At 37.4% G+C, this 26,226-nt stretch overlaps 1 long non-coding RNA gene across 1 annotated transcript in view; it reads right to left on the minus strand.

Annotated features, from left to right (window-relative positions):
* The window catches only part of LOC142042459 (uncharacterized), a 59,723-nt gene extending 34,049 nt beyond the window's left edge, over positions 1-25,674 (minus strand). Inside the window, exon 1 of the long non-coding RNA XR_012653780.1 lies at positions 25,510-25,674. This is a non-coding gene — a long non-coding RNA (uncharacterized LOC142042459). The remainder of the gene's footprint in view (positions 1-25,509) is intronic.
* Positions 25,675-26,226: the final 552 nt, after the last annotated feature.

Consider the following 26,226-nt stretch of genomic DNA (forward strand, 5'->3'; position numbering starts at 1 on the left):
ATTTTTATTACTACATTTCTCAAGGTCCTACACCTCTCCATGATATTCCAGTTCTACCCTCATGTTCACAATGCTCAGGTTCTGCCATCAGCAAATTTTGTTAGCGCCCATCTACCCTTTTTCCTGCCAATATTGTAAATTTAAATACTTAGTTCAACCAAAGAAAAAAACCAAAACTTTTTCAGTTATCTCATAAAAAAAAAATCCCCCTTTCTACAGGCAGCCACTCTCTAGCCTATGACTTCTCCTGTCACTAAAGTCACAACTCCAATTAAGTATTTCTTTGCTTGCTTCAAAATTTTTTTATACCAACTCCTAAATTCTTTATCTTTGCTAGTAACTTCACATGAGGCCCTAAAACACTGTACAACACTCCCAAAAGATTAGATATTCTAAGTCTGGAACACCAATTATCAGTAATGGCTCAGGTTACACTCAATCTGTTTAGGCAAACTTATGTTACTTTCCAGTTCATTTACTTCCAGTCCATTAATTATTCTTTCTTTCAAGCATTGTTCTAAAGTCCTGTATACTTCTAAAGGCATATATAAAATATTTTTTTTCCTTAAACAAAATATCTGGTTTTGTTTTTCTGCAGTCTGGTAGTACTATCCCTGACTTGTGTGGGTTTTTAAGATTTTAATTCTTAGTTACGTACACAGTTTCACATGCCATTTATTTATCTTTCTGGGGAATGGTTTATACTGTTTCAGTTTAAGCACAGTAATTGCACTAAGTTTTACCTTAACTTGTCCATGTAAGTGTTTTTTAGCTATTGCTTTTTTTGTTCCTCTGTTCAACATGACTGATGCAATTGAAGCAAAGCATTAATTTAGGTCTGAGTCTTAACACCGTTTCCTTGACTGCAACTTTGCTGCATGGTGGCCTTTTTCTACTTCCCCTGTTTTTACTTTAATTTTATAAATAACCTTTTCATATTTAACTTTCCTTGGCAAAGGTAACTCAACATAACCCTATCTTCTTTGATTTTGAAAATTAACAGATGAGATCAGCAATTTAATGAGGGTCAGTACATGCACTTATTCATGCTGTAACAGCTCTGAAGAATCAATTAGTCCTTGAGTTCATGGCAACACAGACCCTGCAAGAAGGAAACTCTGCAACCCCGATAAGCCAAGGACAGAAAGGCTCTGCGACACAAGGAACTGGTGATCAAATGGTAATTGTCTGGGTAAACATGCTATCATAGTTTCATAGCCTGTTACGATGACGGGCTGCAGTCAGGTCCCTTTTGAAGCTGAACGCATCAGAGGACAGAACTCCTAATTGAGTTTTGCCAAGGGTTTGCAGGAGCAAACATGCCAAGCAGAGAAACTAAAGCTGTCTCTCAATTAAAAGGATTACTTATGATCACCTGGGGCCAATTTTTTTTTAAAATTGTTGGTATTAGCAGTGGGAAATGAAGGCATAAAACCGAAGTGAGTGGACGTAGCACCTGCACGTGCAGCCAGGCGCTGCACTCGTACAACGGCTCAAGGACCCGGGCCAGGATCACGCTGCTGCAGCCCCGCTCAAACGCAGAAGTTTTGATCACAACATGAACACAGCAGTGCAGATCATACAATTCAGCAAGGATCACAACGCTGTACACCAGTGTTGTACTGTGACAGACATCACTGATATGTGCTTAAACTTGTCTGGAACCAAAAGATTAGGTTTGGGAAGTTTTGAAGCCTTCCTTGACTTAAAGAGATCTGTCCTGTTTATTAGACAACAGGAATGTATTTTACTGTTTCTAGAAGAGGCATATACGTGCATTTGTACAGGTCTTTCCTGATATATTTTCTACCTCAAGCTGATAGTTTGTTTCTTCTGCACAGATGAGAGCATTGCTTCACGAGCAAGTTCAGCATTTTTTTCCAGAGGTTAGTTTTTACCTTCTTCAAAAGCTGTGGAAGATAACCAGAGACTCTGGGCCTGTCAACAAGGAAAGCTTATTCAGGAATGTGGTCTGTCTAGTACAGGGGCTTTACTTTACTAACAGTGAGATTCCTACTCCAGCTTAGGGTTAAAAATTATCTGCCATGTTGAGAACTTAGCTTTCCAGTCAATTTATATTAAAATGTATTAGGTATTGATCTCTCTCTAATGGTTTATCCTGTCTCTGTTTCTTTTCTGGAAATTAATGTTATTTCTCTCCTTCTGGTCCCCAAATTAAACCTTCAGGATGACCTCTCCTTTCATTCTACTTTCTTCTTTCCTAAAACTTTCAGGGGCATCAAGAAGAAAGGCTGTAATTTGTAACGGGCATTCAGACAAGAGTGCTTGGGCAAACGGCCTTTCTAAAGGGCCACAGAGCCTGCGATGGTTCAGCATGGGATGGATCCCAGTTTGACGGTGGTTCGGTCCACGTGTGCGAGTTCTCCAGCCCCGTGCCAGGAAGCAGGCAGGTGGGATAACACGTGGGAGACAGGAGAAGGGGCTTTAGGGGGAAACCCTTCTCCGATAGGCAAGACGCCTTTAGAGATTAAACAAACCCAGGCCACCGACCGCAGCATTGCTTCAGTCACCACGGAAATCGCGGTCTGGCAGACCAGGTCTCTCCCTCGCAGCACATGGGTTCTGCCCTTCGCACTCTCTCCTACCCCGGCTCTGACCCCGTGACTTTATTCCTGCGAAGAACGCTGCTGCATCCTGCCCATCACAAAGATAACAGAAGACTCTGGTTCCCATTTCACATGTCAGTTTTTCCTATTCTTTATTTCAAACACTAATTTCCTCCCAGTGTATCAGTAGTAATTATTAGTCATCTCAACAGTGACTATTTCAGCTTGAAAATATGGTCTTGAAAAGAACAGACTGATACTCTGATTTAAGGACCCTGCCAGCAACATTAGCATTACTAGTTTACATGAGTAATAAGAACATCATCTGTTTTAAGGACTATATTTCTTCTGTCCTCCTCTGGCAAAGCTATACATTAAAGGAAAAAACGTGTCAGAACAGATGAGAGACCTTTTTGGAGATTTATTGTGTTATATATGTTAGTGGAAAATATCAATTCTATAAAAAGACATTAACATTGATTTGTTATATCCAGCATCTTATGAAACTGGAATGATGATTAAAAATATCAAGCAAACAACAAATAATGTAATTCTTAGCATTTCTACAGATATTCTCTTCACTTCCTGAAGTCTTGTGTCACTTTCCCTAACCAGAAGCAAAATATCTAGGTTGCACAGATCATTCGGTATCAATTTCAGTGTAGCCCAAATGAAAGTGACCCAAAGCCTAACAAGGGGAACACAACCTTTGCTACTGATCAAGAAAAGAAAATGTTTAATTTAGCTCATTGTTCAATGCCAATATTTGTCTTTTTTTTTTTTTTTTACTCTTATTACAAGACTCCTGTAGTCTGTAAAGACAATCACAGGATGAAATACGCACTCTGCTGAAGCAATCATACACAGCTATTGTTTCTACCTCTTTTCTCCCTACTGTTGCCATTCTTTTTGGCTCACATTGTTGCCCATCTTCCTTTAGTTTCTTCATTAGTTCCCTCGTTCCCCTGCCTACCTTTGAGGATAGAGCCTGGGGGCAGAGAAGAAATTGGTCCGACTGGGAATACCTGGCACTTGTGCTCGCAGCTTGTTGCACTAGAGGCAGAAAGCTGTTTGCAGAGACTTCATTCACTTCCACACCGTTTTGTTCACTCACCTGTTGTTCCAGCATCCCATTGTCAAGGCCTGAAAGCACAAATCCTCCTCTTGTTCTTTCCTCACTATCCCCCCCATCTTTGTCAATTTACTCCTTCCACTGTGAGCAGCCCGAGAAGACAGACACACATCCAAAAGCCAGTTCTGATGAATACTGTTTGGTTTTTCTTCCAGAAACAGCTAATTATGGGTTTTCCCTGTTTTCTGACAAAGGTGCATGCAAAGCTTTGCAAAATACCACACATGATGGATTAATAAGGTGGCCCTTAAGTTTTTAAAATGACATAAAAAACCCCCCACAAACCCCAAGGTAAATGATGCGTTTGAATCGCTCTTCGCTTTCAATATTCAGGAAGACTTCTCCTCAGTTCAGCACTAAACAACCGTATCTATTATTTACAGGTCACCACAGCCTTTTCTTAAGAGATCCACAGCACAGAAGCAAAGGCTGTGGGTGAGGCAACAGTGAAGAAGCTGCACAGTTAGTGCCTCAAGGCATTTCATAATGAAGGTAAAATTAGAGAAGCAGTTCTTTTGACATCTGTAGGACTGAAATCTTCCAAATAAGACAGCACATTCTGTGATTTTTTTTTTTTCCTACTATTCAAATAAACTGGAAACTTCTGCAAATACAGCAGGAGCCAGGCTTTCTTTTCAGGATAAAGCCAGTCTCCCTCCCGAGCTTATAGCCAGCAGGTTGTTTTGGTTTGGTTTTTTTTTTTATTATTTACTGGACAAACCAGTGTATGATTGAAATGGGAGGAACAGGTGAAAACTGCAATACCTTTTCCTATGAATATAAGTGTTATCAGATGGCTGCTGTACTCACAGCAGTCTTTTGCAGTAAGAGGGAATAAGCAAAAACTTTCTTCTGTGCACAAAATTCAGGATGAACAGAATTACTTCTTCACACCATCACTCTTCTTCCATATACTCCATATCTATAGAGTGTCTGCAGCAGACATCTCCACTGCTTAAAAGACAGGGCTGATTTTTAATGTAATTTAGAGATACTTCTGCTCTTTTTTTCTAATCTTTTACAAATAGCCTCTAGATCAGTAATTTTTAGAAAGCAAAGACCTAGGTATAATTCAGATTAAGCCCATCCTGGGAACACGCACTGAGGATGCCTCGCTCCCTGCCCTGCCCTACTCCTCCCAAGTTCCACAGAACGCTCAGATCAGGCAAAACTTAGAGTAAATATATTGATTCTCACATTACAGTCATTCAAATTCAGTCTTTTCCTGTTTTATAGTAAAGTCTTGTACATGCTAAAATTACTTTAAATTTCATAACAGTACCTTTAGCTAGGTTTCTGAAAGCTTGCTTGGAGAACAGGAGACAGCTGGTTTTCCATATGGTTTTGGTTTCTTTCCTTGACCCGTTATTTCACTCTGGCATTGTGTAACTCTGTCCCAAGGTAAGGAAGAAATCTCTTCTCTACCTTTTCCAGCTTTCTTGTGCACTCATACTGTGGGGTCCAGCCCATGATAATATCACCAACTTTCAGCTGTGAATTATTTGCTCTTCTTTAAGGTATGACTGACCCACACTGCCAATTGATGCAGGACTGCCACGCTAATCCTGGTATTCAAGGAACTAGAGAGGGTGTCGTTTATGGGTATGCTCTTTTAGAGAGTTTTCAATCCACTGAACAGTGTACTTATTCATGTCAGTTTGGACTTATTTCTCAGTTCAGAATTCTCACAAAATTCAACATTGATTGCATTTTCTCAATTAAATTAGCAAATGTGTTGTTAACAATCCAAAGAAAGTAGTATACCTTTCTGTAATCCACACACACCTTTTTTTTCTTGTCAGACTAATGATTTCCCACATTGCTCCCTATCTCCCAAGAAAAGTTAGCATTTTCTAGCCAGCTAAATGCTTAAAATGGTCACAATTTCCCCTCTATTTATGACTTAACTCTGTAAATCAACTATATCTTGGTCAATGATAAATGACCCAGTTTAGACCTCACAATTTTGTCCTCAAAACAATTCATAATGCATTATGTATTTTGTATGATAACCACTGAAACAAATGGCCTGGCTGTTCCTTACTTCAATGAGAAATTTTTTAGATTTTTTTTTTTTTTTCCTAGCTTCTTAAATTTTTCAGAGGAGCTGGAAACAATATATGAAGCTATTACCATCTGGACACCTTACACATAATCCATCAATGCATGATTTTAGAAGGGCTGTTTGTAAGCAATTACATTGGTTTTGTCAATGGGGAAAAAAAAAGATAAAATTATTTTAAAACAACATAGGGGCTGGACTAGGGAATAACTTATCATCAAAGTAAAACTCTATAAAATATGGAAAAAAAGTTCATTAAACACTCTGACTTGAACATCAGGGAATCAAGGTTCAAGCTCTTTCTTTTCCACTGACTTTTGTGCAAACCTCAGAGATCATACGGCTTTCTGTACCATCTCCTTTCACCTTAGTACTCTGAGTACTCTGAATACATCAAAGATTGTGAGTTACTCGGGTACTACAGAGGGAATTAAGTGTAGGAGGCCTGAGAAAGTATTCTCTACAGGAAGAAAAATAAGAAGTACAAAGCACTACGATGCATAGATCTTCAGTAGTGTAATTTTTTCTCAACTCAAAATTATTTGAGCGGGGAATTTCAAAAGCAGAAGGGATATCTGAGAAAGGAATGTAAACTGGGCAAGCAACCACATGGTGCTTTTGAAAGCCTACTCCTTGTCCTGCAGTTTGGATTCAGTATCTGAATGCAGATGTTTCCAAAGGCTCAACCTTTCATTCTTGAGTAGTGTTAATGGGCTAGAAAGGCAATTAAACCTCTTGTTAAAAGAGAGACTTTATATTTCCATATTATTCTGTCTTTACTCCGCAAATTGAGCATTACTTCTCACTAACAACTAGCTGCCAACTACATCTTCAAGATTACTAATAAGACTGGCTTATTTCTGTACTAGTCATAAATAAAAAGTCATCTAGTATTAATATCCAAACTCCAGACCTTAGATTGCATAATAAAAATGTTCTCATTATATATATCTGTATATATAAAGCTACATATAACTTGCATACCAAACGTAATATATACATTGTTTAAAAACAGCTTCACTGCTGAATTCTAGTATCAGTTTGGAGCAGATGTCACCATCTGGCTGCCTTCACTAGTATCTCTATGAGACCATTTAAGTCTCCTGACTGTCTTCTACACAGAAAGTAATTAGAGTGAAACACAAGGGATGGGATCCAACTGTGTTAAAATTAAGGTGTTTTCCTTCATTAATCTGAGCAAAGATGATAAAAAAAAAAGTTGAACAAATGAACAGACAATTTCAATTTGACGATCACCTCATTTTCTTCTTCTTCCATAAATAGCAAAAAATCAGTGGGGTTTTTGTATTCATTTGGCAATTATCCATACGTTTTGCTTCTTTTTTAAATGCAGTATTAACATTTTTTCATCCAATTCTTGATTTTTTTCTCTAATATATAGTCAGTTGATGTCATACAAGTTTCTATTTATTTATTTTTAAGTTAGCATTTCCTACTATTTAAGTCAGCTTATTTTCCCCTTCTTGATTTAGAAGCAGAAATCTCATGACCTATTATTTTGGTTGTGCTGCTGGGTGATTAGTATTGTAAAACGGCAACATATTAAGGCAATATAAAAATGATGATTAAGCTAACTGGAAAAAAAGCAGGAAATTTAAAAAGAAAATAGAAAAACTAAAGCTAGAGTTTGAATATAATTGTATTGAAGATCCAAAGTTCTCTCTTCAATTATTCAATGAAGCAGAAAAAGTGAATTGCAAGTTTAAACAGAAACAAAAAGCTTTGGGCATAGACAAAACCACTTTGGCCATATAAAGGTAAAAGCTCTCCATTGGACTTCATAACCTTAGAATACAGTTCATAGATATAGATGAAATTACATACAGATGTATCTAGAGAGACACCCATGCATATATACACATAAATATTTCCTTAAGTATGTGTATTTTTTTTTAATAAGAGTTTCTGAGTGTCCTTCCATACCACTGAGTCTCCTTAAAATCCATTAGACGAAGGAAGCATCGCCAAGTGTCTTAGCTCATATTTCTTTCTCAGCAAGTTGCTCTCTTATGTACCTTACCTTTCTCTAGAAAACAAGGTGTGAATTTTCACAGTATCTTGCTTGAGGTCCAGTGTTTTAAATTATGTAAGACGGATTGCTTAAGTTGTGCATCTCACAGAGCAGCTCTAACAACTGCGATGGTGTTTCTGTGTTGCTTTACTCATTTATTTATTTTCTGATTGGTACTGGGATAAAATATTCTCAGTTTTTTCTTCGCTACAGTACAAATGGAGCTGCAATGCATTTCTAAGCTGTAGCATTTAATTTTTAATTCTTAAAAGCACTCGACAGTTCTATAAAATTGCAGTGATTTGCAGTTAATAATGCTAAACTAAAACTAGAAGAAACAGTAATAATAAACTTATGGAACTTTATTAAAAAGATAGGACCAATATAGTGTTTTTATCTGGGAGAAAAGTTTCATAAAGGTCCCCAACCAAGTAGTATTTTGCCTTCCACTTTCATTCCAAGCTTGCAGGAAGCTGTGTAAATCACCTATATTGTGCTGGCTACACTAATAAAGAAACAGAATGCAACAGTTATTTCCAGGCATTCACTACAAATCTCTCTCAAACTAGCCAGCCTGACAAGCATACTCCTTAAGCTAATAGCACAGTACACAATGATTTGAGTTACAAAAAAGTTTTGTTCTTTCTGCTAAAGATCTTATCATGCCTTGCTGGCAAATCATACTACTCTTTAAGTCAGTGTCTTTCAAATCCTCTCCACAAATCACAGGATGACAGAATAGTTTGGGTTGGAAGGGACCCTTCCAACTGCAGTATGGCTGCTGTATGATTTTATATGTGGACATATACAAGACCAGTGGCTTACAGATACTGTAAAAGAAACACATTTCAATATGTGTTCGTAATGTGTCAATGTGACATATTTCAACACATTGCAGCCATTATTCTTTCTGACTTACTGTTTTATTATCTATCATTTTGTGTGGGAAGGCTGGAGCAGAAACACAGAGGCTGCTTTTTAAAATTCTATTTTATTTAACCCAGTTATGCAGTCTTCCATAATACTCCATCGATGCCTAGGCCTTTGATCATTGATCTGAGCACAATCAACAGTGTCAAAGCCAAAGTCAGAAGACAGGAACAATAACAAAAAAATAGTTGACAGCAATGATGCAGAAAAGTTAGTAAACAAATAGTTTAGGAGATAATATTCATGAAATTTGGAAGCTTGTGTCAGATACATTGTAAACCACTGGACAAATACAACCAATGCAGTGAAGGCAGTACAAACACTAATTCACAGCAAACAAGATGCTAAAGTTATCACAAAGTCACTAGCAGTACTAATAACCGTATGCCAATGGCTAGCATGCTTACCTGGTACAGATTTGATTACAATCAATCGACAAAGAATTATTGAATTAGAATTAAAAGTAGAGATGGAACCCAAGGTTGAAGGTACTGTTCGTATGAAAGCAAAGCAAGCCTAAATTTTTTAGTTTTAAAGATGGTACAAGGGACAGTAGCTAAAGAAACATTGCCACCTTTTTTTTTTTAATATTATGAAAACAGCATTAAGGCTGCTTATGCTTTAACACACTTGGGAATGACTGTAAATAGAACAGAGCTGATGACTCTGGTACAACAAAAATAAATAGAAAAATCCTTCAGTTATGGTTATAGCTACAGATGAATCAGCCTATTTAACGTGAGATAATGGTGCTGGTAACACATTAGCCATGCAAACTGTCTGCGGGCCATTATCCTGTTATGGTATTAGGTGTCTTAAGCGCTAACCATTATATCTGAGTTACAGTAATGCCAGTAACATTCTTCATTTCTAACACTTCAGCGAAACTATACATTTTTGTTCGCCCTGTTCATATTCTGTGATTGCAATATGACATTATTAAGACTTGAACTGAGAAAATTCCAAAATTCAATATTCTGTTATAGTTACTCTGGGTTATGTTGATTTTCAGCCAACTGGACTAAGAATATCTTGTTCAGGGCAGGTTAGTATTATTTTTTAATCGACACATAATACACTGTTTTGAAATAAGAAAATTCTGTCAGTGACATAGTATTATTTTCAGCTTCTTGAAACACAAACAGTATTACTGATTTATTGAAATCATTTCCTATAATCCTCAAAGTAGTGGAGGCAGATACACTCATTATTTTTGCTATCACAATCAATAATAGGAGTACATCTATCCCCTCTGAGGAAAAACAAGGTTTCTCTTGTTTGGAGATGAAGACATTTTCAAATTGGATCCATTTTTTCTTATTACCTCAGTCTGTTCCTATTCTTCTGCTTTCTAACATCAGCTGCTGCAACTACTCTGCAAAAAAGTATCACATCTTCCACATTTATTTATACACAATAGAAGCAACAAAAATAGCCAAAGCAGAACCACACAACATGTATTAAACAGTATGGTCAGAATGAACTATTTACTCTGCTGTGCTACGATAGACAAAATGGCAAAAAGCAGTATTCGTAGTCCATAAGCTACAATTTCAACATTTGATCATTCTCAATTTGATCTTGTCTTTGACAAGAAAGAGGGATTGTCTGGCTGGTAAGTGCAAAGTGTCCATACAATTTATTCACTAAATTATGTTGTCTGGGTGTTAATTTCACATACACGATACAGCCTACTATATTTTATAAATACATATTCATGAGAATAACTTTATTTCTCTTTTCTAACCTTTTTCTTTGCTTGTTCTGGGTTTTTTTTTTTTCTTGCAATTCTAACTACATTAGATGTACCCCAGTTACCCGAGCATTCCTTGATTCCCCCTGAGGTCTTAATGGGGGAGCGCAGCAGAAAGTTGATAATGAGGTTCAAAAAGTGCCACTAACTAAACAACTTGTTAATTTATGCTTAAAAAATTAATGTACCAAAAATATAAATGGAAAGACTATGTTCCAACCATATTGAATGATCCCACTTCAGTATCCTGCTAGATTTTATGTAGTAACTAGTGCTAGCACTTTTATTTTGCCAAAGAATACAGAAGTTCAGTACAATTATATAAATTTTATACATATTATTTCAAACTATATGTGAATATACTTCTTACTCAGGAAAACTAATACCAATTACAGCTTGTTCAGGAAGAAAACAGCCCAACTCCGAATTACAGACACAATTTATCTTAATTTTGTCTTCCGCCTTTTGAATGGCCAACAGAACCTTGTATATGACACACAAGGTCGCAGAAGCCCAACAATTCTAAGTTCCCAATCCGTGAAATCCCAGCTACTTGAAGGCAAGTACCCCAAAATAGACATAAACTTTTGCTGATACGTCACACTAACCCTCAATCATATTCTGCAACATATACACTTCTTATGTATGTTTTGTTACTTAGAACTTCCTTTTAGGAGATGACTATGCTCTTAGTTTAATAGTCAACATCTATGATCAACATAATTATGTGTGCAAAAGTTCCAACTATAATTTGTTCTTGCAGAATGTTCTACAAAGTATTATGCAAGACAGCATTTAAAGGCAAGTCAGTATGTGTAGGTGTGCAGCAACACACACTCATAGACACACATACACAGAGTTTTATCCTAATCTACCTTTAAGATTCCTCTAGTTATTCAGGGTTAAATGTATTTTGATCTGGGAAGGCGAACCTCAAGTCTTGTTATTGGGCCCATAGTTGACACACATATATGAAATGAAGATGTATTTTATCAGCATCTCTAACAAAACTTAGTAGTTGCATCTGGTCCACTACTAAAACAGAATACATTCATGATCTAATACAACCAGACTGACCTTGCAGTAAAGCTACTCTATGAGACAAAATTGAACTAAAATCTGGAAACTGCTTATTTAGAGAAAGACTGGAATTCAAGGCATGAAAAATAAACACATGCCACCACTACCTGTACAGTTTAGGACAGGCACTGTGAGTAAATCCGTCCCAAATAACTAACAACTGCCCTCCTGAAAGTTTAACCTGCTATGCAAAATATGTATTCCCAACCTGTTAAACACCATTCTTAATGAACTGCCAATCTTTTGATGATTTTCCTATTAACTCTTTTTAATAGGTTTCTCAGCTGCTTGATATACTTTTGTATTAAGGAGACAAGGGAACCAGTGAGCAAAACTGAGAGACAGAAGACTAAGCTAATGCTTTATGTCAGACAAGAATGACTTATATGATCCAAAGCCCACTGAAGATGTCAATAGAAATGGTCCCATTCATTTCAACAAGTGCTGAATCCAGCTTTCTTGAAAATTCTTCAGTTCTTTATTTATGGTAGTAAAAAGGAAAAATTGCCAGCTCAAGCCAGACGGAAACGACACATTAGCTTCCTTCAATAAAGAGAGGAAAAAAAAAGCAGCTTACTTCATTGCAGTTCTCTGTTTACTACAGAGTGTTGGACAGTACACAATAATATACAAAGGTCACCTTTCTGCTTTTACAACACCAGGTTATCTAAGGTGCTATAGGATTTCATAGAATCACAGAATAGTTGGGGTTGGAAGGGACCTTTAAAGATCATCTAGTCCAACCCCCCCTGCAATGAGCAGTGACATCTTCAACTAGATCAGGTTGCTCAAAGCCCCATCCAACCTGATCTTGAATGTTTCCAGGGATGGGGCATCTACCACCTCTCTGGGCAACCTGTTCCACTGTTTCACCACCCTCATCATAAAAAATTTCTTCCTGATATCTAGTCTAAATCTACTCTCTTTTAGTGTAAAACCGTTACCTTTTGTCCAACAGACCCTACTAAAGAGTCTGTCCCCATCTCTCTTATAAACCCCCTTTAAGACTTGAAAGGCTGCAAGAAGGTCTTCCCGGAGCCTTCTCCAGGCTGAACAACCCCAACTCTCTCAGCCTTTCCTGATAGGAGAGGTGTTCCAGCCCTCTTGTCATTTTTGTGGCCTTCTTCTGGACCCATTCCAACAGGTCCATGTCTTTCTTCTACTGAGGACTCCAGAGCTGGACACAGTACTCCAGGTGGGGTCCCACCAGAGCAGAGTAGAGGGGCAGAATCCCGTCCCTCGACCTGCTGGCCACACAGCCAAGGATATGGCTGGCTTTCTGGGCTGCGAGCACATACTGCCAGCTCATGTTCAGCTTTCCATCCACCAGTACCCCCGAGTCCTTCTCCTCAGGGCTGCTCTCAATCCCTTCATCCCCCATCCTGTATTGATACTGGGGGTTGCCCTGACCCAGGTGCAGGACCTTGCGCTTGGCCTTGTTGAACCTCATGAGGTTCACATGGGCCCACTTCTCAAGCTTATCCAGGTCCCTCTGGATGGCATCCCATATGCAAAACAACTGAAAAACTTGTCTGTCAGTTTTTGCCTGTGATAACCTTTGCCACTACCTTAGTATTCCTCCTCTGAAGGAATGAGGGGTCTCAGCTGATGATGTACTTCTGAAAGATGACAATCCAGTGGCCAGGCCAGCTTTCTGCTAAGCCAAAGTATAAATGTGGTGCACAAAGTATACATAGGAAATAAATGTTCAGCAAAGAAGAAAACCAAACTCATTTACTAAGTGACAATAAAAGCCAAAGTTTGAGAGAACCATTTCCAGAATATTACACAGTTGCTATTACTGATAACACATCTGTTGCTGATAGACATCCCAATCACTAATGCGTTTCTTTAAAAAGTACACCGTGGTGATCTGTGTACCGCCACCGACAGTGCACAGGTTATTTAGCTCATTGGATCGTGCCCCTATTCCTTTCACGTAAACAAATGGCTCTTGTACTTCGATATCTGCTGTTCGTTACTGACTGCTGCTTTGCAGTCTTAGAGCTGATAACAAGTGATTCATCTGCTCTGTCAGTAGAGGAGCTCTAGGCATTATGACTTTGTGACTCCCGTGTGAGGGACTGAGCCAGGATGGTTTTGTCGCATTGCCAGAGTTTCCATACAAGTCTAATCCATTGTGAAGGACCTCAGATTTTGCTGTGTGGTACTTGCTTCCTATCATTTCCCTGTGACTTCATGCATTTAAATAAATCATCCATATTTAGTGCCAGAAGTGCATTGATGATTCTGTTCCTTTCTGATCTGCAAGCTGAGACATGTCAATTTATGCCAGCTGAGATACTGCCTTACACTTCCTAAGTTCCAAAAATACTGTGCAAAGTTTGCTTGCCTTTGATCTACTGAGATCAACTCAGATACTCAACTCTTAACAACAGCCTCCTTGCCTACATTCTGAACCGTCAAGACCACAGAACTGCAAACTGTACTTACTTTAATATAAGTTTTAATGTGAGTTTACAGTATGCCAACACCCAAATTTTCTCTTTAAGTTGCTGACTGCAAACTTTGAACAATTAGAGAAAAAGAAATTGTAGATTCAGTGAATTGTTCCTTTTTTTGTAAAGCAAAACAAAACATGATAAGCACCACAGAAATGTTGCAACATTTCAAATAAAGGTACCAGGACCTTGGGGAAAAATGGAGGGCTATATAGACCTTTGAAGTTAGCTACTGAATTAAATTGTGGACTACACTGATCTTAATTTTCTTTGGAAACAAAGGAAGATGAGAAAACATCAGGAATATTAGAAACCTCTTTTTATTTTCTTCTGCCAAAAAGATGTTATTTTTAGAGAGTTTCTGAATGAATAAAATAACAATGCTATGAAGTGGAAGGGTTTTTATTTTGGTTTGGTTTGGGTTTTTCTTAGTGAAAGGAAAGAAAACAAGTGGTTTTGTTTTAAATGCACTGCAGGAGTCCTAGAGTATAATTAAAGGTCAGCAATACTCAGGTGAAATGAAACACGGTTATTCAAAATTTATTTTAAAAAACCCCAAACAACCTGTTCAGTTTCTTCTCCACTTCAGTCTACAGGACACAACAACAGAGGGTTTTGTCTTCTAAAATTTGGATATGTAACATTATGGTCACTTTACACTTTATTTTACATCTATTTATGTAGACTGACACATATTTATACATAATTTGAGTAAGCCCGTTAGTATGTTTTTAGAATAAGTGTCAATCTGAACATTACATTACTGTTTCTATGAAGAAAAAAAAGCAAGAGGTAGTCAAGATGAAAATATAAAATATGTCAGAACTGAGTTTTAGTTTTAATTATGTATTTTTAACATCCACTTTGGCACATCTTATAAATATTAAAGATCCATGCCAGATTATAAGAACATAACTTCAGAATAATAAAGTATTAAAAATACACTAATGAATAAACAATTCACTACATTGAGGCTTGGCCTACTGTTGCTATATTGAAACCATATTAAAAAAGTGATAATATTTAAATGTCTAGTGCAAGAAATAATTTTACTTAGGGCCTTGCTTGTTGGACTCACAATTGAAAAAAAAAAACAACACCAAAACCCACAAGATACATTCTGTGGCTAACTTAATTTATCCAGATGTCCCAGTTCTGGAACAGAGACCACAGGTAAACCATCATCTCTCAGAAATCTCAGCTTCCAGTAAAATGCCTTGTTTCCATTAGGCAAGTCTGTGTCAGGTATCAGCTTCAGCCACAAATTAAAGTCTGTCATTACTCTCCTTCTCACAGAACATCACATTTTCTAGACAATAAAAGCTAAAAATTACATTGTCATTGGAACTGAAAAAGTGTTTGTACTTGCGAGAAAATGGTAGAAGACATCCATGCAGTCCTGTCATACGCTGATATTCCCCCCAAAACCCAATTATGACCAAATTAAGCCAGAAAAGTTAGATCAGTGAGACTGTCTTTTCACATGTATGCAGCCACTAGTCCTTTCTACTTACTCTCTTAACTGTCAGGTATCCTCTGTATTTCAGAAATTATGCAAATCCCAGTTAAGCTAATGGCTGAACCACTGATAAGAAACAGCACAGCCTTTACAATTTACATCCTAAAGCTAGAGCACTCATTTCAATGTTCACCTGGCTCCCTACCACAGCAAGAGCAGATCTTGTCAAGAAGTCCAGGTGCAAAATTGGAAACCTACAATTAAATAATCAACAGTGCCTTCTCCCAGATTCACTTCTTTCCCACTTTAACCAAGTCTCTTCAACATCTTCATGTTTGTGGCAATAAAGCCATAAAACGACTCAGAAGTTTCCAATTTTGGCTGTGTCTACATTACAAAGTGGCGTAGCACAACAGAGCTCGGGGTGTTGGAGGAACGGTGCTGAGGACCTAAAATCAATACTACAGAGATATGGGGGGGGGGGGAGGGATGAAGAAGAGTGGGAAGGGTACTTCAGACTAGCTCCAGACCGGCTGCAGGGAAGGAACACTGGCCAGCAGCTGGAGGTCACCAAGCTCACTCCAGAAGTGCCTCTTTTGCTTTAGATTCACACACAAAACAAGCACAGTTCAAACACTCCCAAATGGTTCTGTGACGCCAGCTGAAGCCCAGGAAGTGGGGACATCCAGGGAATGGACTTCAGCGGGGTGCTCCCTGGCAAAGCTGAATTGCTAATGTAGATCCACCCCTAGGAAGAGTTGGCCAAACTCTGAACCACTCAGCAACTCAAAGCTGGATGCCAGTCCAAGGGACATCAAAACTCCAGAATGGCAACATCTGGAAGAGCTCCACTACTGGCCCAGAAGCCGAGTAATCACATGAACTCTGTCTTAAGCCCAACCTAATGAGTCCACCAGAGAGATGCAGCAGTTCAGGACAGAGCTATACTAGCAGTTACAATGCTTACAGACTGAAGCTTCTTTCTGACTGACTGAATTAGATATGTAACTGTCAGTATTCATCCATGTTGAGGCACCCTATGAGATGCACGTAGGAAAAGGTCAACCACTGCAAAAATGAAAAGACAGTATACATACATATATACTGACAGACTCCCTACATGGCAACTCAGAGGCCTTTACCATTTAGTTTTCTTTTGTTTGCAATTATTATTTCTTAGCGCTGCTCAGATGGATATCGTGCCATCCCTGAAAATTAATAAAGGAAGAAATACAGCTAAGGTTTTAAAACAAAATATAAAAATCTGAAAACTCAAGATGCTAACAGAATTGCCCAGGCAATCACTTACTTATTTTTCAGCCTACTCCAAAGGCTTTAAGCATTGGATACTCTGAATTTCCCTCAAATTTAAGAGAGAGATGTTTCTCTGGGCACCTTCTAATTTTAACCAGACTACTCATAACTTCACACACTGAGGATTCCCAAAAAGAGGATACAGTGTACTGTTTCTTTAACAGTAGGAGATCAGAAGCTATGAAGTCTGTTTCTTAGGATCTAAAAAGTCTTTCTGGTTGTGACAGGAACTATCCTCAGTGTCTACTGGATCATTTCTTCTTGACTACATCATGCTTGTTCTTCATTTACCTTAGTTTCCCAGGCATACATGTATGTCAGAACTGAAAATCCTCGGAAAAGTAATCTGCCTTTTTTAGCCTTTAAATGTGGGTCATTCACATAACAGGAGTACAAACAGAACAGTGACTAAGTTGAGGTTCTATATGAATGGGGTGCTTCAAAACAGGTAAGGAAGTCAGTAGCTCTTGACCGGTCATTAAATTGGAACAAGCTCTAGTAATGAAGATACAAAAGGAAATAATTGGAAGGAATTAAAGTAGAGATACCACAACCTGATACGCCATGGAGGAACTCCCATGGGAGACAGTCACTGCCTCTGGAGGCCCCAGATGCATCTCTGCAGATGGGAGAGGAAACAATCTTGGTAAAAAAAAAAAAAGGCTGAGGCATTAACACAGCTCCCAAAGTACAACAAGAGGAACATCTATAAGCTAGTATTTGTACCAGTACCCAAAATAGTCAAAAGCATAGAAAAGTAAATGTTGGCCTTTATATAGGTTCATTTGCTGTCTTTCATCACCATTTTGCAGAAAACATATATAGTTTGGTATGTTTGAGAAGGCTATTAATATCAACTGAGCTAATCACACCAAGAGAGAAAAGCCAGTGCTGCTACACAAATGCTAGTAATGATTAATTAGCTAATGCCTCAGGCCAGTGGGACAAATCATCAATTGTATTTCAACTAGAAGCACCACAAAAAGCTTAAACTTTGGAATTAAGTCTCCTGATATTTTCTCATTTGGTTATTTTGTCAGTTAGCAAAAGAAAAAGACAAAAAGAACAGACTTGTGGGAAAAGAATTTCCAAAGTGATTTAGCCATTTAGGAGTCTAACCCATAGCAACTCAGCGGAATTAGGAATTTTCCATACCACAGTAAAAAAGTATCTAGGCCCAAATGACCTGAACATTAAACCGATCTTGAAAATAATCTTAATTTTTAAATAAGAATAAATATCACAGCTCTAAAAATATATTTTAGAATAATGAAGTGAGAGACTGATCAAAATAAATATACAATTACCACAAGTCAGAAAAACTATTTGAAGGCAGATTCCTCCACATGAGATTGCTTTTAGGCTTGACAATACATTTTGCCAGACACATGGATTTCACTGCGTACATGAGACAACAATATTGGCTTCAGTGATTGCACAGATTTACTTCTGTTTATTCAGTATCCGTAGCTGCAATGATTGTAATGCCAACGATACAACTGTGGTTTGTGTGTTGCTTCTGAAAAAGCCCCTCAGATTTATTCATCTTTTTAATGTTATTTGACTAAGGAGTAAATTGAAGCCACTGAAATCATTACTGCATAACATCAATGAAAATCAGACTCCAGGAAAAAACACCAGTTATTTTCTAAAATAGCAAAGCAACATTACAAAAAGCACTCAGAAACCTGTGTTACTGCCTGGATTTTATCCATTATGTCCTGACCTCCCGAGATGTAAAAAACATAACAAGATGCTCTCTCCTGCTCCAGTGATTCATTATGGGTAAAAATGACTGAGGGACACAAGAAAGCTTTAACCCTTATTGCAGTCAGAAGAGGCCACATGATGGAGGCCTTGATTAGTCTCCTCTAACTTTGAATGGAGGTAACTAAGTTAATCAGTGAGTCAGCCCAAGCTCCTCGTATAATCTGAGGAAAAAGAAATATTCCTGCCCAGTGAGGTGGAGTGCAAATGAGGTAAATCAGCCTGTGAAGGCACCCAGCTCTGTGAACCACCTGTGGAAGACTCTCAGGGAAACTTTCAACCTCATCTTGGTGTTTCAGGCTAAGTGAAATTAATTCTAGCCTAAGGCCACAGCTGAAACTTTTTCTGACATCTCCTCACAGACATCTAGATGTTAGCCAAAAGACCTTTTCCAAATGTTTCCAAACCCCCTCTACCTCCTTCCACAACCAGTCAACACCACCATATTATCACCCCAACCCTTAGAAGAACACCATTTTCAGTGTATCTTATTCCATCTTTTTTTAACATACAAGCGACATTAGATTACAGAATGACTTGCTTTCACAGACAAGAGTCAAGAAAATTCTGGAATTCTGGCTGACCTAAACGAGGCAACTGACAACCACCAAATTTCTAGGTCCAAGTATATTCTTAGTATTCTGCCCATTCTTGCCCTAAGTGCTCATTTAACTAAAACAAACATTTTGTTGCTGCAGAATATGTCATAGTGTATACACTGTATGTAGAAGCAGCCTGTACATGGAGCTGAAAGTTGTATCTAAACCAAAACTAATAACTCTACAAAACCCAAACCAAAGCATCACAAATGACCTGCACTGTACACACATTTTTCTCAAGTTTCCTCAAAAAAAAAAAAAAAGTCTGATTATCTCTTAAAAAAAAAAAAAGCATAGTAATGGAAGAGCTCTGGCAGCGTCTAGTAAAAGTTAGATGCCTGCTTATTTCAAAAGCTAGAGGTATTGACTTGCCTTTGTTCTTCTATAGTTGTTTTTCTTCAAGTTTCAGATACAATATACTATCCATACTATGATGACTTCTTTTGAAGTTAATTATTATGATGTCATGCAGAATGCTACTTGTCAATTGCATAATACAGAAAAGATAAAAAATTATGAGGCAAAGACTTCATAAATTTGCAGTGCTTATTGCTGGGGAATACTCAGAAATCACTTAAGAAAGCAGACAATTAAACAAACATGATACAGTTTGTAAAAATGTATAGCCTTATTCCACTTTCCAAAAGAATGGTGAAACCAAAGGAGCTGCACCTGATGTAGCCCCTGAATTAAAAATAAGTTACTTCAAGAGGAAAACTTATAGCTATTATACTCACCAAAGCAAAGACAAGAACTGTCTTGCAAAGTGAACACAGGAAACCTCATTTGAAAAGCCAACTACTGTTGCAAAATTTTACATTAAAACTGAGCAGCCTGACCATACTATATATTCTTGACATAAGAAGTTCACAACAGCTGACATTTTTAAACCATTATAAATCTACACGTTTGTACATTCTACAATGTGAGTTCTGAAAGGGCTGTAACATAAGACAGGAAATATTTAGGCCATTTTGATATCTATAAAAGGGCAAACGATTTTACACAATGTTCTTCTGCCAACTGATATTTTAAAGATAGTCTATTAAATTTCAGCAAAAGCATATTTTAATGATTTATGTTGAACGAGCCAAAGATATATCCTCAGTTCTCTTTATGCAACGCATTACTGTGTGAGCATAATGCCTCAGAACAAGCCCTCATTTGAATAAAAGGGAAGGCTCCATTTGCACATCCAACTATGTACTGCGTGTCTGATTTTAAGCATGTGACTTAGTGGAAGTGACATGCTTGAAGGCAGGCACCAGCTGAAATACCATTCTGGACCAGAGATGAGAGCCATAAGGGTGAAGGTGTCACCCTGACTAGCAGAACCTGCTCCACAAAGTACAGACAAGTAGTAGCAAACTGCAAGTTATTAGTCACCATCAATTGGTTTGCTCAGGCAAATGATGTAACTTGAATTGTGCTCATACTTTTTTATTGATTATAACTGACACTACACCAGCTAATAGTGTGTTAGTCAAATGTATACATATCTACACTTCCTTGCTCACTGCCTGCAGAATGCAAGATCCCTATTCATCAGTATTTACAGGAGTATCACCTGAATATGAATAATGCTACAAACTGTCACTAGGTGCTAAAAGCAAAATCAGAGTCATGAACAAATTGTGTCAGTGCAAGTGTCAGAGAAACCAGGGCAAACAGAAGCAGCACAAAGGACAAATGTATTTTCACAGACCAATAAAGGACCAAAAAAGGAAGCTTTGCTCATGGCTGGGAAAGGAATTTAAGGGCTCTAGTTAGAAGACTATGACATATCCAGTGCCTCTCCATTCCACAGAAATAAATAGCTAGCCTAGGTTATTTATGAATCCTGTTAAGATCAGTCAAGAACTGGAAGATCTTGCTTTGAAAAGATTAACTAGTGTGAGTTGAACAGGATTTAGACCACAATGTTTACACTTCCTATGTAGCCAGCGTTTCAGACCCAAACTATCCTCTGTTCTGTATAGGATATGGTATCTTCACACTTCTCACTTTTGAAAATCATCTGTATTGCAAGGAAGTGATCACGAAACTGGGGATAAAACCACAATCATTTATTTAAAGGAATGAACCTCACAGCAACTTGCTTCTTGCATGAATGCTTTTTCTTGTGTCTCTAATCTAAAGTCTTTATTACACACTGTGCCCTACATCTGGGCCTCAGCAGGTTCAGAGGTACAAGATAACTACAACTGGTATTTGACCTGAATAAGCTCTACAGAAACCTAATCCCAAACGAACACAAACTCCCACATAAAAAAACAAATCCAACTTGAGTAATTTAAACCTGCATTAAAACAATAATCATAAAATTCCCTTGTCTGGTAATTCTGTTGCTGATTACAATGAGGGAAGATTTTTTTCCAATTTATTTCCCCTTTATGAACTCACATATTTTTCCAAGTGTTTTATAAGTGTATTATATTTATTTCATGTTATAACATAGTATAATATAACCTCTGAGCTGTTTTCCTGAGTTAAGACTGACTGCATGCACACACAAAAAAAATCTTCCACTTGGACAGAATTATTGGGTGCATTAACATTTGTCAAGTTTCCCACTGAAACAGCTAATGAATAGTCCTGTATTATTACAGAGAAAAATGCAACACAATGATTTTGCCTTTTGCAAAGTTTACTGAAAGGAATAAAAGAAAAGAATGATAAACCAATAATAATGCTAACAGAAATATTACTCCCTTATAAAATTATTAAACTTCTAATAAAATTAAATCTGACATTTAAATGGCAGCCTATATACAATGCTGGTGTTATGTAAACAGCTAAACATTGAAAAACGTTTAAAACACTGAAAGATCCACATTTCTAAAACTTCAAGAGTTGTTAGTTTACATTTACATAGCTACGCAGAATGTGTCAAATCTTATTGGAATAATTAAACTCATAAAACTGTTCAAATATTTAAACATTTAAATATTTAAATCCATTGTAAGATGGATACACAAGGCATTCTTTAAGTGTCACAATAAAAAAAAAGATGTTACCAAAAACTTATTTCTTATTTCATTTAACTTCTATCAGTTAGTGCTTCTCCCTTATCTCACCTGCATCTTGTCTCACTTGCATTCATCAATGCTACAATCATACTTAGGTTGGACTCAATGACCTTAAAGGGTCTTTTCCAATCTAAATGATTCTACAATTCTATGGGTTGACACAGATGGTTGTGTCCTCATATGATCAGCTTTAGAATTTGTCTGAGATGCTGGAACAACTGCCATCCAGGATATTTGCAGTGAGGAGAAAAAAAATTACATATACAAACTAAAACACACAGTGGAATAACTTCATTAAAAATAACCCTAAGTTTATGAATCTCTTCACACTTTCCATCTGATTTGTAAAACCAGTGTATTCATGTTCAATCTCCTCAAATATATTTATGCTATCTTCCGGACAGGCAACTGTTATCCTTTGCACTGAAAAGAAACACTAAAAAAACGCCAGAGATAAAAGCTGTTTCTTAGGAACAATTTACTGGTTTTTTTCTTGAACTTGAGTGATTGGAAGACAGGAAAGCTTCAACAACTAGATGAAGAGAGAGATGCCTCATTCTAGTTTACAGAACTCATCATACTCCTGGATAGTAAATATGAGAGGGACAAAGTCACTCTTGATTTTAAGGAGTATCATTGAACATCATTCTCAGCAGGCAAAGGTTAATTATTCCTATTCAATGCATGGGAAAAGTTAGGCAAAGATGAATTAAATGAACAGAAGTAAATGCATCAATTTTAATGAAAAGTTCATGAAAAACATGCATTTTTTTCCACAAAGAGTCTGATTAAGAGGATAAACAGTAGACTCTTCTTCAATGCTGTACACTTGCAAAAAACAATGCTGTGTTTTCTAAACAGTTAATCGACCTTACGTAAGTTTAACAAATACTTCTGAAATGAGACTCACATATGTAAAGCAAAAGCCTAATCCTGCAAGTACTTTCATGCAAGAATTATTTATTCAGATAGGCAGTCCTATTCAAACAAACTGGGCACATCTGTAAAGTTATCCATGTGCATAACTGCTTATTAGATCAGATACACTGCAAAAGCAAGCAGGTACCTGCACGGTATCTGAAATTATCCCAGATAATATTATTTCCAGCCAAGATCAGTGAATTTCTAGTTGACTCACTGATGCTTTTAGAAGCTGTCACACTGATGACTGCAACAGATTCCCAATCAAAACAGGGCAAGAGCCTGTCATTCGCATGGCAAGGTCGCAGCCCTCTATCAGAGCACTACACACACATATAATGCCCGTCATCACCATAAAACTGAAAGCACAATGATAAGCATTAGCAAAAGCAACAATACTAGGGAGACCTGTTGCTTGAAAAGGATGATGTCAGACAGATAGATTAATGAACACTGCAAGTGGCAATCAGTAAAGCCAAATGGCAAGTCCAATAGAGAGTACACACATGCCTTATTTTATAAATGACAGTATTGCAACCGGAAGGGTCACTTCTTTAATATAAAGTGGAATGCATTACTATTTCCATGCTCCACTCCTTTGTTAGTTTTGTTAGTTCATAAACTAAACAGGATAAAAAACGACACATGGGGTCAGCATGTTTCCAAAAATCCTCCTCCTCTTCCCAGGGCATACACCAACCTTTTTTTGTGTTTCTGTGCAATAATGTACCTCCAAGCTAATAACAGGACTATCTCAGGCTGAATTTTAATTTGGATACCTCAAACATAGCAACAAAGAATTCTATATTGAGACAGGAATTTTAAATGTATTCCAACTGTCATTGAATGACAGCGGGTTTGAGCACTGTGTTCCCTTAGGCTCTTCTTAAAATCCTGACCTGCAACCTTATTCCATGGGTCAAATTTATTCTGAGCACAGAATAAACTGATATAATTGCTGAAATTTGAAGAGAAGGAAACTTTTTTCTTTTCATATACAGTGCTGTTAACCTTGAACATATGATTGGCAATTCAGTGATTTACAGTCTTGGTAAACGTGCTAAGAGGTCATGCCTCACTTCTAGCATTGTCTTAATGAAACATAAGTGCATCAAATACACACTGATATAATTTATAATAATGCTAAGCAATTTTTTGCATGGAATGATGTTCCAATGAAATATACTATTTCAATGAAATCAAAATTTCCCATGGAAAAGCATCATCTTCCAAATATACTAGCAGTTTCTGTCCTTTGTCTTTTCCCAGGGTACTTAAAATTATATAGCTATATAGTCTAGGTCTAAGAACCTCCATTCCTGCAACAAACCCTGAAGCGAGCCTTCCTACGAAAAAGCTTAGTTCTCAGCTTTTTGCTTTTTTTAATATATATAATATATATAATTTTGCATACAATTATAATAAAAACCGAGATGAAAGAATGAAAGCTAAAAAAAATATTGACTGCTCCTAAGTTGTTTTCAGTATTTTCATTTCCAAGAAGTTTTGGGAAGACTTGCTTCTGTTCCAAATTATAAACAATTTCTAATTCAGTATTTGCTACAGAATGAGAACTAAATGCTAACTATGGGTAAAACATAATTCCACATAATTTTCAGTTCTTACCCCACATCAAAGAAGAAAAGGAAAAGAGCCCCCCGGCTTTGAAATAACATCTCTTGATCTTTTGTATAAAGGACCACAATTTATAAAGTTTAAAGAAACTGTTCAGAAAGATATCTTAGGCCATACTGATTCACCAATGAATGATTCCAGAACAGATTATGCTATCTCAAAGCCATGCTTCTTCCATTTCTAGGGCCTCCCCAAATACTAATTATTTTCACTGAGGATGCAACTAGCATGGAGCACCTACCTGTTTCTGAGCGCTCGCTGACCTGTTCCAACGCAACACAGAGCAGAGACGATAGAAAAAATGACAAATAGGATGCCCCTTTTTATACACCTAAGATATAGTAGGCCTGACATTTGTATGAATTACACTGGAAAACACTTTGTAAGTTTTAAATGGCCTTTAGCATTGTCAAAGAGCTGTAAATTGGCTTCAAGTGTAAAAGAACAAGTCATTTTCAAACCAACTGGCTTCACCTGTGGAACTAGTTTACCTTGTTTTCAGACTCTCATTTAAAACATAAGTCCTTGACCTCTGATTCTCTGGGACTATGAGGCTAGCGTGCTGGACAAAGGCCCTGGCACTCCATATAGTGCTGTGTGGACATAGCTACAGAGGACTTGAAATCAGATCAGGAGCATTTTCCAGACTTGCAGCATTCATGGGGAAGCAGATCAACCATTGCCATAACTACTGTTCTGTTAGAAGCAGTGGATTCTGGCACTTAGTCCCCCCCTATCATGCAGGAGAAACCAGCTCAGGAACCTACCTGCAAACACTGTAAGATGCTATTTTCCAAAGTACACCTGGAAACACACTTTTGATGCATGCTGGCTGCATGAGTCCTGTTATGCTTCCAAACTTGAGCAAACAGGTTGATCTACACAGTTCCGACCACGCTGCCTGTTATAAATAGCGGGAGCAATGTCCGGCTAGATACATCAGAAAGGCATCTGAAAGGAAAGATACACAGACAGCCTAGTTATCCACTGAAGCTCACCAGATTAGACCAGAGCAGTAAGTAGCAAATACTTTCTTGTAATATCCTGTTAACTAGAAACTTGTTTATGCCTTTCAACTAGGAGAAAAATAGCATTGACACAGAGAATGTTTAGTACTAATTATGCTGTGATATTTTTTTTTTAACATTTTGAACAAGAAAACCATTCTGTTTCAAATACATTACTAGCCTTGTCTAATGTAACTGAATCTTGGACAAGCTGCAAAAATACAAAATCATGTTGAAAACAATCAAAACAAAGTTACAGTGCTTGCAATAATTTAACCCTCAAGCTAGAAGTTTTTTCTATTTTTCCATTCAAATTAGCCCTGAAAGGATTCACAGGCATATGTTGCAGCTTGAGCATCAAGTCATATGAGAAAAACATCAAAAGAAAGTAAAATCTACTAGAGAAGAATCCATGAAAACTGTTAATCTTTCTTTAATTAAAATTGCTTGGTTGAAAAACAAGGAGGCAAACAACAA

This window comes from Buteo buteo, chromosome 20, assembly GCF_964188355.1.
Source record: "Buteo buteo chromosome 20, bButBut1.hap1.1, whole genome shotgun sequence".
Classification (NCBI taxonomy): Eukaryota; Metazoa; Chordata; class Aves; order Accipitriformes; family Accipitridae; genus Buteo; species Buteo buteo.